The sequence below is a fragment of the Ictidomys tridecemlineatus genome, chromosome 12 (genome assembly GCF_052094955.1).
Source record: "Ictidomys tridecemlineatus isolate mIctTri1 chromosome 12, mIctTri1.hap1, whole genome shotgun sequence".
Lineage (NCBI taxonomy): Eukaryota > Metazoa > Chordata > Mammalia > Rodentia > Sciuridae > Ictidomys > Ictidomys tridecemlineatus.
In genome coordinates, this window is record NC_135488.1 from 21,792,420 (window position 1) to 21,808,097 (window position 15,678).

At 41.0% G+C, this 15,678-nt stretch overlaps 1 pseudogene across 1 annotated transcript in view; it reads right to left on the reverse strand.

Annotated features, from left to right (window-relative positions):
- LOC144369107 (mitotic checkpoint serine/threonine-protein kinase BUB1-like) overlaps positions 1–15,678 on the reverse strand; it is a 47,243-nt pseudogene that overhangs the window by 16,594 nt on the left and 14,971 nt on the right. The window contains exons 7-16 of the transcript XR_013428558.1: positions 15,271–15,425; positions 13,800–13,873; positions 12,423–12,551; positions 12,219–12,329; positions 11,367–11,463; positions 10,383–10,464; positions 6,227–6,401; positions 5,054–5,141; positions 2,169–2,407; positions 1,089–1,232 (exon numbers count right to left, since the gene is read on the reverse strand). The product of XR_013428558.1 is annotated as a mitotic checkpoint serine/threonine-protein kinase BUB1-like (transcript). The remainder of the gene's footprint in view (positions 1–1,088; positions 1,233–2,168; positions 2,408–5,053; positions 5,142–6,226; positions 6,402–10,382; positions 10,465–11,366; positions 11,464–12,218; positions 12,330–12,422; positions 12,552–13,799; positions 13,874–15,270; positions 15,426–15,678) is intronic.

Here is a 15,678-nt window from a genome sequence, read left to right on the forward strand (position 1 = left end):
CGCACAGTACAGGGAACCTCGAAGGAAATCGTGGACTTTGGCCACATACCGGTACTGGCTCATCACTGTCACAATCAGCAGGCACACTTATTCAAGACGCTAACAGAGGATCTGGGTGAGGGGCAGGGAGGTAGGCATGGGGAACTCTGATGGCCCCTCAATTGTTCTGAAGGCCTACGGCGGCTCTATGTGTGAAAAGCCTTGCTCTCGCCTTATCCACAACCACCCACTTTCCCACTCCCACTGAGCCAACCATTTTAGTTTTGAGTATTCTTCAAGAGTTTTCCAGAAATACTATCAAATGAGTATATAATACTATCCCTCTTCTTAAGAAACATGTAACACACACTCTCCATACAGAATTAGTTTCCATTCTGCCAGGTGTGGTGGTGCATGTTGTAATCCCAGCTACTTAGGAGGCTGAGGCAGGGGGATCACAAGTTTGACACTGGATTGAGCAATGTAGGGAGATGTTGTCTCAAGATAAAATAAAAAAGGCCAAAGATGTAGCTCAGTAGTAGTCCTTGCATAGCACGTGTGAGGTCCTGGGTTCAAGCACCAGTACTAAAAAAAAAATAAATAAATAACCAAGTTTCCATTTGGATGATAAAAACTTATAATAAGATGGTGGTGACAGTTGCACATGTGCTTGTTATCAACGTCCTTAGTGCCTCAGTATATTGAAAAGTGGTCAGAATGGGAAAAAAAATCCTTATTTTGTTATCAATGCCTGTTTTTGACTATAAAATCTGTAAAAAATTCTTAAATAGTCTAACTGCATTTTTAAAATTTTGCAGTTCTGGAGATCAAACCCGCAGCCTCACACATGCCAGGTTAGTGCTCTGCTGCTGAGCTTCCCCAGCCTAAGCACGTGCATTACTTTGATAGAGATCTCTGAGTTAAATGTGTTCCAGTCCAACAGCACTCATGGTTCTATAGCCATGGATTAACAAAATTTCTCAATACTGTAGCTGTAACTCTTTACTGGGGCTGGGGGACAGGAGGAGAATCTCACATACACATGAATCACCATCAACGTTCCATGGATGAACAAGAATTCAAAGCTATATCACCCATAAAGTTCTTACCCAATTGAAATTCAGTCTTGGGCTTGATGGACGGAAGTTTACACTGCCACTCAAAAGTATTTGGATAGGAACTCACTGGTTTAGGAAGCCCAGACAGAAGTTTGAGAATCAACTTATCATCCCACGGATTCTCAATAGTGAAGTCTTAAGGGAACAGGAATAAGAAAAGAAACATGAGTTCAGTATTCAAAGATTTTACTTAATAAATTTTAGATAAAGCAAGTGGAGACATTCATTCATTAATTAAGCTTTCAAAAGTCTCATCCTTTATAGAGCATTGATTCAAGTAATAGAGAATTGTTTCCAAAAGTCAGAACTGGGAGTTGTGCAGTTGACCATCTGCCATTTTGGATTTGAAAGTTTAAATCAACATTCAGGGTGACAAAGGGATATCATCTGCATCTCACTCCGCTCACCTAAAATGCTAGGTCCTGCCTTTAGCAGTGATGGCTGCACATTTAAGGCACACATGGAGTTGGTTAGTGACCTCAAATGTGCTCAGACAGATACACTGTCTTTAACTGCTTTCCCATTTACACCCACAAAACACAATTTGCACATGAGTTGTACTTTGGTCCAAGATAGAAAACAATTTCTAAAGGGAAGATGAAGGTTTCTCTCCAACTTAGAATAATAACGTATTCTTATTAGTGGCAATTATGAAAGGACTGCTAGGGTAGAACCTAGCCTTGTCCCCTAGCCACTCCATCTCTGGTCCATATTCTCTACCAGTAGGTGAGACTGTCTGGGTGACAAGGGGTGGTAGGAGGGATCTCTTTAATCTTGACCCTCTGTTGACTTTTCTGTAAAGTGGGGAAAACAGCATTAGATTAAATGCCTGACACACAGTAGGCCCTCAAATTCCAATTCCCTCTTCCAACAGTACTTAACTTGAAATCTAAAATTAAAATGGATCGATTTGCCCTTCAAGTACATTCCTGCTGGACTGCACTTCAGTACAGTGTCTGACTGTAGGTTCTACTCAGTGGTACACCGGTCCCCCTCTGAGTTCTTCCACAGAACAGCTCTTCCTATGCTGCGGTCCTAATGGCATGACTAAGCCTGAGCCTCTGTGCACACCTGGAGCACTGACATCCCCATGGGGACCCATCTGCATCTGGTCTTCTTGGGGCCTGGCACTGGCATCGGATGGGTCCTCCACAACGGCTCGGTCAGTGTCTGTGAGTTTACAAGCTTCAAGGCCCCGTACAGCTTCCTGGGTGAGTGCAGCACCCGGGGCAGGCTGGCTGAAATGGTGCAAGGATGCCAAAGAGAGGTCTCTGGGGCATGTGCCTTCTGGGCTCTTCTCTTGAATTGAACTGGATGTGGAGAAAATTACAGAGAAAATCAAAACACCCTATTATTAGAAGCCTAATGGACTTGATCACACAAAAGTTCTGCAACAGAGTTTCCTTTTCATTCTAGGAATGTCACTTCAAATATGCTGCACAGCCTGAGTTGATTAAATCATTTTCTTACACAACTATAGGCAAATACAAAGCTAGTCCAATATTAATAGAAATAAAAATCAAAGACATGATGATATACTAGATAAATGGGGGTGGTGATACACTTGCTATTATTTAGCAGGGAATGTCGGGAGAAAGGGTATCTCAGCAGCACTGCTATGATCAAGACTGGATATCTAACTTCTTTCTAAAAATGACTTCTTTTATAACATTCAGACAACAAAAAAATGTCAACCACAATCTAACAAAATCCTACACATTTCCATATATATGGGTGTGTGTATATACATGCATACACAGCTGATTCCCATTCATAGATTTCAGATTTGTGAATGCACCTATGTGTTAAAATTTACTTAAACATCCAGATCAACATTCATATAATTCTCAGTCATTTGCAGACTTTAGAGAAATGAAAAATCTGGGTGCGTGTTCCCAGGCCAGGTGGAGCAAGGTGAAGCCTACAGCTTATGCTCCTCACTGCCCTGCTTGGAGTCTAATGCCATGGTTTTTGCATTTCTGTGCTTTTTGTTGGGATTTCAGGTGTTTTGCTGAAGTGTGTCTATTGTTCCTAAGCATAGAAGGCTCTGAGATGCCTTACAGGGAAAACAGGTAAGCCTCATGCAGGCACAAGTGCAATGTAAGTCATGAGTAATATGTGTTAAATAAGGTGACTTTAAACAAACATGGCAACAGAGGCCCACAGGATAAGCATGTATTTCCCCTAGACAAGTGTCCAGTATACACTACAAGGAACAATGAGAATCAATCGTGTATATCTCTACACCCACATTTAACCCTTACATCTATACATATACATCACAAATAAATATGTCCCTTTCTCAACTGCAAATATTTCCTAGTGTTCCCTAGTTTCCCAAGACCATGATAGTTCAAATAGTACTGGCCACTATTTGGCTTCTCAAATAGACACTAGGGGTACCTTACCTGTACATTGAAAAATTGTTTCCATACCTCATACTACCGATACTAGTAACATGGGTATCCAAATTACTGTCAATGCATAAATGATTAACAAAATCTTTCTCTCTTGTCCATAAGAATCTGAGTCTGTTAACTGTTAGCTCTTTTCCCCTAAAAACTTACTCTGTCACCATTGGTTATGGTTAAAAATAACCCTCACTGGTTAACTGTATCTGGAGTAGAATTACAAATATCTGCTAGGAACCCATAGTTTCAGTTATTCATTTTTCAGAAAAAAAATGAATTAGCATAAGCATGTAGAAAATGGTTAACTCACCAATAATAAAATAATGCAAATTCAATAAATTTTGGTTTTTAATTGAAATTGTGCCCAGTGGGTTTTCTCATGGGCACCCTGGGACCTGATAGAGGTGTTGCATAAGGCTCTTAAGCGAGGATCCTGCACTTGGTTCATGTGAGCCTTGCTTCCTTGCAACTGAACTGTCACACGGGGCCAAAGACAACAGTTCCTTGGGTAGGATGCACCCAGCCAGCAACTGGGATTTCTGCCCTATGTACTTCTAAGTTAATCTTACATCAAGGATGGCTTATGGCATTCTTGTGAGTCAATGGTCTGGCTGGGCTTAGCCACTCCTGATGGCTCTTGTTATCAAAAACCTCATTCAACTGTGACCCAAATAAACAAATGATTAGATAAAAGATGTGAACAGAAATTACTTAAGAAAAAAAAATAAATGAACCTAAACATATAGAAGTGATTAACATCAATAATAAAATTAATGCAAATTCAATATATTTTTGCTTTTTAATTGAACTTGTGCCTTGTGGGTTTCTAATAAGAGGCAGTGAGAAGAAGGGGTCAGCACTCAGACAAATACAGGTTCACACTCCAATTCTGTAAATTTGCAGCCTTATGACTTTAAGTCAATAATTTATCTGAGACTCAATTTCCTTATTTATAACGGAAAAAGAAAGAATAGTCCCCACAACTCAGTTATTATAAGGACTAACTGAAAGACAGATTCCAGGAAAAGCGTAAGTACTGTGTCTAGAATAAAATAGTTACCCAGAAGATGGCAGCCTTGGTTAGGATCTCTGAGGTTTACAGCCTGCGCAGACATGGTGGGGTTTACGGTGCCGAGTCTGCCTTTACTGCTTATTCCTTAGGAGGCTTAAGTACCCTCTCTTCTCTTAAAAGGAAGTCATCAATTTTCTCAATTTTACTGGATATGAAAAGCAGTTCTGTTTGCCCAGTTCTGCAACAGTCTTCACATGGCAGGGTCTCTTTTTGGTAAAAGGCTTTCCAGTTCTAATCCCCAAATGAGTACAAGTCAGTTGCAGACTCTGTCACCCTAGCTGCTTCTCTCACTGTCCTGATACCAAGAGGGGGGCTCATTACTGGGCTTAGAGGACCTTCTGACTACAAGCTGCCAGTTGTTAAGCACTTTATGAGTTGTTTAGGATGGGATTAGGCATTCTCTTACATCTGGAAAAGGAAAGCTCAAGGAAAGCTCAAGTGGAAATGCAGAGAAGGGCACAACTGCAAGTTACCTGAACTTTCTGTCTCTCAAGGGCTCCACCACATTCTCAACACAAGAACTCAACGGCACATGGGTACACTGCGTTGCTATCATGTTTTCTGAAATACACAAAAACGAGAGACACAAACATTACATGCATGTATATGCACGCGCATACAATTTGACATGGTTACAATTCTAGAATTCCTTTATATGATGACTTTCATTATAATTTCAAAATAGTGTTCCATGGCAAAGTGTGATAAGATGCGAAAAATCAAAATCACTCAACACTCTCGTACAGGGGAGCACTTCAGTTTTGACATCTGATCTATAATGATCCTTCAAGAACAAAGAGTCCAGAGAGCAGCAGGTCCACTCCAGACAGGATGACCACACAGGTGGGTCACTGGCATGGGTGACAGGTCACAGCCAGGTTCAGGAGATTAGTGAAGTGAAATTCCTTGGCAGTTATTTCATTATTGCTTTTAAGAAGTACCAGCAGTGACAGAGTTTGGCTGGTAAATTGGTAGTCACTGAAATGGTACCGAAGTCCCAGATCTCATAGTATTTATACTGTAGGTTGGTAATAAAAAATTAATAATTATCTGTGCTCAATGTAATGCCACATATCAGGGTTCAATTCAGAGATATATATCTCTTTTATATAGGGTGCTATATTTGGGATGCAATAGAAATAAAAGACTATTTGTGAGTTTTGTCATTATTCCCTTGAAGCAAAACACTAAAAAACAAAATTATTTTATGTGTAATGTATCCTTGGCTGCATGTCTGAAATAATAAAAATTTATAGAAATGTATCAAGGACCAAAATTGGCTATTTTTTTATTCATTAAAAACCATGTTTAGTATTTTTAGCATTCAAATAATTATCTGCAGTGCTCCCCTCTTGACTTTTGAAAAACATAATCATACTCCTGTACAAATGGTTTGGACTTTGTATATTTGCCTTTATATGCTTCTATAAGTTTCCCCCATTTCTACCTATGATCTGTTATTAAATTTTCAAAATATGTGGACTTTATGAAGTTAGTATGCCAAAGAAAAAAACAATTAATGGATTCCAAGCCCCTTTATGGTTTTCGAACGTCCCCCTTAGAATTTTCAAGAACACTATAATACTGATGAACCGACTAATACTAATGTTTATAGAAGACAGAAACTGAAAAAGTATGTCGCATACCTTTATCTTCCAGATTGTTCACTGCGTCTGCTGGAAGCTTGTGGAAGGGGGTAGATGCAAGCTGGGCAGCAGAGGTGAAGTCCCCTGTGCTCTTAGGACTGGGTGCCAGGGTTCTGTTGCAGCGAATACCCCAGACGGTTGAATCATCCAAAAACTCTTCAGAATGAGGCACTTCCTACAACAAAGGAGGAGCTGAAAAATAATCGCCATCTTCTTGTTTTGTCTGTGAAATTTAAGACATTAAGACATCAAGCTGGGTGCAGTGGTACAGAATGTATGCCTGCCATTCAGGAGGCTGAAGTGAGAGGATCACGTGAAGTTTGAGACCAGTCTGAGCACCACAGCGAGATTTTGTCCCCAAAAAACATTTTACCCCTCATCTTTAATACATCTCAGTGGAACTACAACACAAGGGTCACATTTTTTATTTTAATTCTACATTTTTCTTTAAATTTGAAAAAAAAATTCCAGGTTTATAGAAAGATTACAAAGGTAGCACAGTCTCATATAACCTTTATTAAGCTCCCACTAGTGTCAATTTCTTCTAGATCCTGGCACATTTCAAAAAGTTAAACACCACTTGTAGCTATCAGTCCTTATCTGGATTTCACAAGTCGCCTCCAATATCCCTTGGCTGTCCTGGATCCAGTCCAGGATGGCATGTGTGTGCCACTGTCTGTTGACTTTGTCTCCTCTAGTTTATGACTATCTATCAGTCCTTCCTACTCTTTCCTTGCACTGAAATTTGTGAACACTAGTCAGGAACTGTGCAGAATGTCCCCCTAATTTGGGCTCGTTTTCTCACACGTAGACTAGAATTATAGGTTTTGGGGAAAACTTGGGGTAAAGGACCTTCTCATTATACAGTGGGGATGCATGCTAGCTAGCCACAAGGCTTGTTCCTGGTGAGGTTAAACCCAATCACTGAGAAGGCATTTGTGAGGTTTCCTCACGGGAAACCATTTTTCCCATTCTCTATTTGTCTTACCCAAACTCAAGGGAGGTAAATTAAACTCCACCTTCTAGGATGTCATTAAAGCATTTGTGGACAAATGTTAAACCACCGCAGAATCAACAGTGGTGAGATATTTGGAGGCTCCAGAAGTACCTGTTTCTTCCTGAAGTTTTACTCATCAATTCCTTAGTGGATCTTGCCTATAGCATTTATTTTATTGGGACTCTAATGATGCCTTCCACATCACTTGGAATTCTTCTCTAAGGAAGAATCATCCTTTGCTCCCTTTTATTTATATCAATATCTGATTTATTTCTTGGGTGATAATTCAATATTACTTTATTCTACTTATTGTTCAAATTTTTCTAGGTTTAGCCATTGGCTCATTCAGGTTGGCATCTATATTCTTTTGATATGCCACATCTTTCTTGGTTTTCTTATAGGAAAAAACAAAACCCCAAATCCTTCCTTAATTTTCTAGCACAATATGCTCCAGACTTATCTTGTATTTTTCTTGCCCCAGCCCCTAGAATCAGGCACTTCTCCAAGAACAAAATTACGGGTCAAGTTTTTTAGAGTCTGTAGGGAAAGACAAATTGCTGAGTCAGGTCCATAGCTCATGACCCCCTTTGGTTGCCCTTACAATGCCACCCATGGTTTTTATTTTTTTAATTTGTTTAGATACGCATGACAGTAGACCGTATTTTGACATATTATACATACATGGTGTATTACGTAGGATTCTATTCCTGTGGTTGTTCATGATGTGGAGTTATACTGGTTGTGTATTCATATATGAACACAGAAAAGTTATATCGGATTCATTCTATTGTCTTCTCTACTTCCATCCCTTCCCTTCATTACATCCCTTTCCTTCAATCCAATGAACTTCTGTTTGCACCCCACCTTTATTGTGTATTAGCATCCACATATTGTAAGGGTCCGGCGAAACGTCGGAGTAAGAGACCGCAAGAGACTGTCTTATTCAAAAGCAGAAGGGTGGGTTTATTTGGAGACCAGCATGCTAGGGCTCTCTCTATAGCAAAGAGAGATAGAGCCCTGAGAACAGCTTGAGCAGAGCTTATATACTTTCCTTGGAGAGGGCAGCGAGAGAAGTTACATTTTGTAGTTTGGCAGTTGGGGACAGCCATTCTGGGAACAAGATTAGCAGACAGTCCACAGTTAGAGACAGCACATTCTGAGAACAAGATTAGCAAACAGTCCTTAAAATTTCAACAGTGTTTTGTTAAGCATATAGAGAAACGGAATGACAAGTACCTTTTTTATTAACCTTTCAATATCAGAGAGAATATTTGGCCTTGTTTTTTTGGGATCGGCTTATTTCACTTAACATGATATCTTCTAGTTCCATCCATTTACCAGCAAATGCCATAATTTCATTCTTCTTTATACCTGAGTAATGTTCCATTGTGTAAATATACCACATTTTCTTTATCCATTCACCCATTGAAGGGCACTTAGGTTGGTTCCATAGCCTAGCTATTGTGAACTGATGTGGCTGTGTCACTGTAGTACTGTTTTTAAGTCCTTTGGGTATAAACTAAGGAATGGGATAACTGGGCCAAATGGTAGTTTAATTCAAAGTTTTCTAAGGGATCTCCACATTGCTTTCCAGAGTGGTTGCACCAATTTGCAGTCCCATAAGGAATGGATGTAGACCTTTTCCCTCACATCCTTGTCAACATTTATTGTTACTTGTATTCTTGATAATTGCTATTCTGACTAAAGTGAGATGGAATCTCAGTGTAGTTTTAATTTGCATTTCTCTAATTGCTGCAGATGTTGAGCGTTTTTCCATATATGATTTGACCTTTCGTATTTCTTCTTCAGTGAAGTGCCTGTTGTGTTCCTTTACCTATTTACTGATTGGGTTATTTCATTTTTTGGTGTTATGTTTTTGGGGGTTTCTTTGCATATGCTGGAGAAATGCTCTACCTGAGTGGCAGGTGAAGAATATTTTCTCTCATTCTGTAGAAGAGAGAATTCTCCCTCTCTCCATGTTTTCAATTGTTTCCTTTGCTAAACTTCTTAGTTTGGCACCATCTCATTTATTGATTCTTGATTTTGCTTCATGCATTTTAGTTGGTTCCTAAGTGAACATGATGAAGAGTTGGGCCTACATTTTCTTCTAGTAGATATGAGTTCAATTTCATTCTGCTATAGATGGATTTCCAGTTTACCCAGCACCATTTGTTAAGAGGCTATCTTTTCTTCAATGTATGCTTATGGTGCCTTTATCTAGTATGAGATAACTGTACTTATGTGGGTTTGGTTCTCACACATAATTTTTATATCTTCTGCATTGTCTTCATAAAATCCACCATCTCTTCCAATGGAGGCGAAACTGGCAGATTGTTTCTTCAGATGATATAAGATAAAGTACTGGCTTATGTTTAGCATCAGGATATATGGAAAATGCATTGTGGGTTTGGTAAAAGTAATAGTTCAGCAAAACGTACCTTTAAAGTGATGGCACTATGTCTGCAATTTACTTCATTATTTGTGAAAATTTTAAGCTCAATAGATCATCAGAGGGATTAGGGAGCCAGGCAATAGTTCGTCCAAACAACCCCCCAAGGGACTACAAATAGGAGCCAGGGCTTGGTGTCTTAGTGAGGTGCTTGGTGAGCCAGTGGCTCTCAATGGTGCCTCACTGCCATGGGGTCAGCCAGGGGATGGGGATCGAGCACACTGTGGGGTACACTTAGGGCCAGGGTGGAAGTCAATGAGGACGGACACAAAGGCCACCGTAGTGGAATGCAGTGGGCTACTGGGCAGTGAAGGGTGCCTGCTGAGCTGTGCTGAGGATGGTCCATCTCAGCTGGATTCAGATTTGCTGGGTTTCTCACTGATATTCCACTGTAGGCCTCACTTCCTCCGTCAAGGAAAAACAAATATCCCCAGGTGGCTTGTTCTTACTAGAGGGAAGGCTCTTTGAGGGCAAGGATCATATCAAATACATTTTTATTTCCTATACATATTAGATATCTGGCACATCACAGGTATTCAAATAATTGTTGAACAATATTCTAGCAATATTAGAACAATAACAAGTATTCTAACAAGTAGAATAACAATCTTCTACTTCGCACAATATATTGTGGTTTTATATACATCACACCATTTGAGTGGCATAATCACTTGGCAGATCTGTGTCAGATGAAATAGAGAGTGGCTTACATTTGGTTTTGGAGGACGTCTGCTGCTAGAGCGTTCTCCAAAGGTCCTGGCTCCTGTGGGCTTATTTTTAGGCTGTGGTAACCTAAGGAAAAGATTTATGAAATTAAAAACAGTAAAATATGGTGATGAAATAAATGCTACCACTTGATCTAATGTTAGAAAGATTCTCCCCTCATTTATTAAGGGGTTTCTTACTATTGCACTTCCAGAAAAAGTGAATTGACTATGTAAATATAAGTTGACTAACAGTTACCAAAGAGAGGGTAGAAAATGCAATTTTTGTTAGTTTTTAAATTGTTACAATTTTTTTTAGGAACAAAAGAACAATTAGGAGCATGGCCAATAAAATACCTTGGATGCCTTGAAACACCTTAGCTCTTTTCCCAGTGCCTGGCTGAGATAGGGAACTTCTCTCTGCATGCTGGTCATGCTTTCTCCATTCTGCCTGGGTGTGAATTTCCTCCATACCAAGACACTTGTAATTCACCCAGATATCTCTTTTTCCATAGTGTAAACTATTAACCACTCTCTAGTATCATGTGACTCTGCCTTAAAACATTCTCTCTGCAGCGTTACCCAGTGTAAGCCGGGTCCTTTCCCACTTATCAATCCTGCAAATGTAAACAGCACAGTACGGACACCTGCACTGATTCCTCTACATTCTGAAACAATTTCAAACCAGAGAATCCTGTTCTTTGACAAATTCTAATGCTTTCCTTTTTCTACTGTGCTTTCACTTGGAGCTCTGCCCTCCTGGAACTCATGCACAGCACTGTGGCTCTGCAGAACACTGGCAACAAGCTCCCAGCTGTTGGTGGAAAGGCTTATCAGTGCAGAGCTGGGCCAGAACCAGACCATCCTGGCAGACAGTCCAAATTCCCTCCCTGCTGCCTCACCATCTTGAGTCCTGCAGGCACCTCCAGGCATCCTGTGGCACTATGACATGCGTCCCCCCAGTGATATATTAACTTGATGTTTCTTTACCCATAATTTTCTTTGTTTCCATCTTCAAAAATAGGAAAAGCAGATGTCAAAGCAACAACTTTATTGACTCCCCAAGCCCCAGAAGAATTTGCATTTTCTGCAAGAGAATAAAAAATGTATTTCATAACTGTTCTAGGAAAAACATGACCCTTTACACTAAAACTTCAACTACAAATGAAGTGGGAGGTAGAGGGGAGAAGCTTATAGAAAAGAACTGGCATCAGTTTTTAAATACTAGGTGGTAAGGCAAATCACTTTGTAGTGGGATGAAGTGATTTAACTATAATCACTGGGCAGCCTCAAGTCCCAAATTACTGCCACACATCAAGAACACAGCTCATCATTCTCCTATGACACTTCTATTATCACCTGACTCATTCAATAAAAGCTCTCAGTGGTTTTAGTTTTCATTTGCTTTAAGAAAAATCTCTTCTCCCAACTCCAAATGGATCCTACTGATCTTTATTACAATCTCTGGCTCCCAGCATGAATCCCCTGGCCCTAGGTAAGAGGGCTAGTTGCTGGCCTCCAACCACAACCTGGCCACTTTTCTACCAAGAAGGCCTCAAATCACTCCTGGACTACTCAGCTCTTCCTGATGTACCTCCCCATGGGGATTTTATCCTCCTTTAGATATCACTGTTATAGCAACCCAACCCACCTAACCCAACCCAACAAACAGCAAACCCCAACTCTACCACACACATCGAAATCTTGTCCAACTCTGCCACACTTCTATTTCATGCACTTTCTGTGATGAGCAAGGCAGGGCCACATCTTAGGTAATCCCTGACAATGCCTGGGCTCCGCCCACAGTACAATGCACCAATTAGCTTTAAAATAAATTATTACTTTGAAACTGGTCTTCAAATGCGTCTTCATTTTGGTCTAGAGATGGCCATTCATGTTTGTCATCAGAAACATCAGGAAGTATAGGAGCCTGGAACATATTCATGATGAAACCTAAAAACCAGAAAGAATATCCATCAACAGATTGCAAAAGAGTTTACATTTTTTATAGTTTAAGGTGCTACACATTCAAACAAAAGGGTTTACCCAGTGCTTCCTTGGTGTGCACCGTGGGCAAGGGCTGGGCTCTGGAGGGTGTTGCCTAAACCACTCCCAGTGACGTGTTTGGAGTCGCATGGAAAGAACTTGCGCTGGCCACCATGTGCGTTTCATACACTAGCAAAGGAACAGGACCAAGAGCAGGATCATCAGGTCATTTAAAACGTGTTAGAAGGCACACAACTGCTTCAATAACTTACTACATTTAGACCAGGTTACCGTGGTAACCGTAATTGTCAATAATCATCACTCCAGACCCACATACTTATCTTTGTAAGAATACATAAAGTAGGTGAGGCAAGAATCATAGTTTCACACAAAATAAAGCGAAGGCTCAAAGACACCGGATGTTTGGCCTGAGATCAAACCAATTAGAGTTTTGTCACAGGTAGCATCCTGAGCTCCACCATGTCTCAAGTACTGTCTGCTTGTGGTCAGAGTGTAACCCCCACCCCCCACTGTCAGTCCTAGACCACTTTCCTTCCCACTCAGCTTGAGCCAGTGGTGTACAAGGCCTGCACAGCCTGGGCCCTGCTTGCCCAGGTTTCAGTGTATTCCTCTTTGCCCTGCTCGCCCTGAAGCTCTGGCCTCTTTACTGTGCTTAGAACACCAGGGATAGTCCTGCCTGGGGGCTCTGCATCTGCAGTTCCTCTGCTTGAAAACTGGTTCTCCGAGGTGGGTGCATGAGTAGCTCCCTCCCTATTCCTCTATGCAGGCATTAACCTCACCAGCATCTTCCCTGTTCACCTTCTCTGAAATCTAACCCCTTACTTCAATATTAGCCCTTTCATTCCTGGGGGGATTTTCATTGTTTTGTCAAGATTCCATCTCTAACGATGTAGAATGGTTGGTGCCCAGCATCCAGCAAGCAGGCACCAAGTCTCAGTTGAATAGAATGAGTCTCCAGCTGTTTCAGAGGGCCCACCCTCATTAATAGTCAATGGAAAGAATGCCACAGCCACCTGCAGGGGGAAGGGAACACCCACACTGTCCCAAGTAATTTAATAAACTATGCACACACTTCCAGTGTGGTGCCAGACAGGAGAACAGTATTCGTAGTTAAACTTTGAATCACCTTTCTTACTCGACCCAACTAACATGACTCATTTTAGATTAATGTACTGAGACAGTTAATAGAAAAACTTGCATAAATTAATCTTTCAAGGAACTCTGAACTGATAAGATATTTACAATTAATACCATTGTTTTCAATAGTCTGGGGCTGAAATAACCCCTGGATTCTAAGAAGAGGATTCCTAATGCTTAGGTTTAATAAGGTCAGAAAGCTTCCTGTCCCATAGCCCCAGTACAGCCCAAGGAATGTGCCCCAGCAGGCCAGAATGAAGAAACCCCCATGAAGCTCACCTTCTTTGGTCTCTGCTCCACTCTGTGGCTGGAATCCATGAGCACTCTGACTCATACATCTGGAAGAGAAAACCCTGAGACACACAAGAATCAACATGTCTTACAAGAGAGTTTCTCATTAACTCTCAAGAAATAATAGTAAAAGAAGCTGGTCAACAATCACAGCCTGTTGCTGAAACACAGATGGAGCTGCTTAGATCCACGGTGTAAATAAATGAAATGTTTTTTCTCTTCAGTTCTTTTTGAGGAAAACACTCTTACAGATAAAGGCCAGGCATGGAACACTAGTATGTCATGTCACTTCTGTGTCTCGGCACCACAACAACCAGCCCTCCTTGTGGCAGGACAGGACAATGGCTTCCTAGTTCCAATGGGCTCATTTGCTGTACAGCATAAGGGGCTGACTGGGCACTGATGCCCAACAAGGTGGAGGCACCAATGTGCTTCAGCTGAGCGAATACCTTTCTGATGAGCCCACAGCCTCAGGCTAACATCCAGATTTTAAAACAATAGCTACCAACAAAGATAAGAAAGCTATGCAAACCACTTGCATTAAAGCTGTGGTTAAGTACACTAGGGGCAGAGGCCTGGCCTCATATTGGCCCAGGATTCCCTTAAGGAATGTCATTAAAATGTGAAGTAAAAAGCACAAAGCACTTTTAATTAAACAATATCATATCAAATCACAAGTTGCAAGACAGTCAAAGTGACTGAAGATAAAAACAAACACAACAAGTGATGTGACATTAATTCTAATATCTGAAGCCCAGAAAACTCTCAAAATTGGGGAAAAAACTTTCACAATAGTGTGGAGGTGGCTTGTGACATGGAGTCACAAAAGTCAATCCCATACTGCTCCGTGGGAGGACAAAAGGAGTAAGAGGGCATGCCAGCCACTGCCTGGAGTAATGTCCCCTGCAGGCCTTGGCCACAGCCAGGAGGCAAAAGGCAATTCCAACTATAGGTGTTTATTCTTCAAATACAGAGCGACTTGAGTTTCAGGAAATTTTAATTTATAATTCAGAAGAAAAGTATGAAGACAAACAAATCTAAAATCTAGAAGAAGGATAGATCCCTCTAAAGAAGTATAAAATATACATGTTTGAAAATTTTGGGCTCAATGTTTTGATAATTTTTTTCAACAACATATTCATGTAAATCATTTTAGCTGGGTATGGTGGCACACACCTGTAAACCCAGCTATTCAAGAGGCTGAGCCAAGAGAAGCCCAAGTTTGAGGCCAGCCTCAGCAGCTTAGTACATACTCTCAGGAACAACAAAACCAAAAAAGAGATGAGGATGTTGCTCAGCGATAAAGCACCCTCAGGTTCAATTTCCAGTACTGCAAGAAAAACATTTTTTAATAGAGATACCCCATCTCTTACATAATGCTCTTGATACTGCAGGTCATAAAAAAGAAGCTGACAGATGCCATTTACCACTCTCATCTCCAGGTCTGGCTTTGACTTACCTGGACTCTGTCACTGGCTGGGCTGTCAGAGGAGTAGGAGGAGCTATGCTCTGGCACACTGCTGGGGACACCAAAGCAGGAGGAACAGCATCTGCCGCAGGAGGAACAACAGGAGGCACCTCTCCGGGCTTCTCGCCCAAGTTCTTTGGGGTTTGCTGATTGAGTGACGGAAGACATCGAGCACCAAGTTCCCACTGAGCACCTGTGCCTAGCCCCACACATGCTGAATTCACCTTTCATGCCAGACAAACAAAGGAACAAAAATAAACCACAAAGACCAGAATATTATTATCAGGTATTAGAGCTTTCAAAGCATGTGACCCTTATCCTTCCAGGTGCTTTAAAACACCTGGAAATTTTCAACAGTGACGAAAAAAGACCACTCTAAAACATAACGAATGCTTTGTT